This window comes from Procambarus clarkii, chromosome 22 (assembly GCF_040958095.1).
Source record: "Procambarus clarkii isolate CNS0578487 chromosome 22, FALCON_Pclarkii_2.0, whole genome shotgun sequence".
NCBI classification, from domain to species: Eukaryota; Metazoa; Arthropoda; class Malacostraca; order Decapoda; family Cambaridae; genus Procambarus; species Procambarus clarkii.
Window position 1 is genome coordinate 37,583,939 of NC_091171.1, and position 1,051 is coordinate 37,584,989.

Consider the following 1,051-nt stretch of genomic DNA (forward strand, 5'->3'; position numbering starts at 1 on the left):
CTCACCGTCCATGATAACAATCACAGTAATATGTTCAATAGGACCATAGATCACAGTACTGCGCACAAGTTTACTTCTCCAACTACACCGTAAATCACCGTACACAGCTCAAGTCACAGTTTTGAATTGCACTGTTACGGCCGCTATGGGTCGCAACCGGGTTCTTTGACGGTGGAACCAAAGTACTAGTATCCGACCCTCAAGTCGGTAGTGACTTTCAAGATGTAGGCTTGATAATGCAAGTAAGAAAAAGGAGAAGCTGAAATGAACACAACACTTCATCCTTTATCAATGTATTCACTTAACTTATTATCACTTTCCCATCACCTTAAATATAAAATGCTACAATATTATTACACGTGTCGCTCTTTCATAGGACATTAAGCGCTCCTTGATGCTAACGCGATGCAGCCTTTGTCAACTGGTGTGTTTCCTCAGCACCCAGTACCGTCCTCAACCAGTACTGGGAAACACCGACGAGTCTACCCTTGCCATGGGCCAGCCTTTCTACAGTATCACTAGGTGCTTCTTGTGGACGCCTACAATCACTCTCCAGCCTGGTGCTGGCAGAGAACTTCAGCCTCGCGCTGATGGGCCTCTACACGGACACATACAGGGGTAGCTAACCCCTGGCAGGAGCCCCTAGCGATGGGCTAGTAACTCTCCTCAATAGCACCTCACTGTCGGTCATCTCTTCCTCTAGCCAGTCCCGGGATACGTAGAATTCTTCCACTGCCTCTCCACAGACAGAAAGCAGATACCACAGGGTTCCTCTTCGGCGGCGGCTCACTTAGTCGTCAAGCAGAATTGAGCAGAGATAGGCTGCCCAGGATAGACTGCTTTTCTCCGTACCACTGCAGCTCTACGTCGCCTCTGTGGATACAGATACGTCATCAGTAGACTGGCCGGTACTGGTGGAACTAGGAATGATCACTTACTGACTCTGACATTGACATACAGCTCATAACGCAATAGATGGCGCTGATTTCTAGTCGCCACCTCACCAGAGGTCATCCACAGCGACTCCTCTGGTTGACCAAGGCAGGTATCT

At 48.7% G+C, this 1,051-nt stretch overlaps 1 long non-coding RNA gene across 1 annotated transcript in view; it reads right to left on the reverse strand.

Moving 5' to 3' along the window:
• Positions 1–277: 277 nt before the first annotated feature.
• LOC138367589 (uncharacterized) overlaps positions 278–1,051 on the reverse strand; it is a 10,175-nt gene continuing 9,401 nt past the window's right edge. Inside the window, exon 2 of the long non-coding RNA XR_011229377.1 lies at positions 278–873. This is a non-coding gene — a long non-coding RNA (uncharacterized lncRNA). The remainder of the gene's footprint in view (positions 874–1,051) is intronic.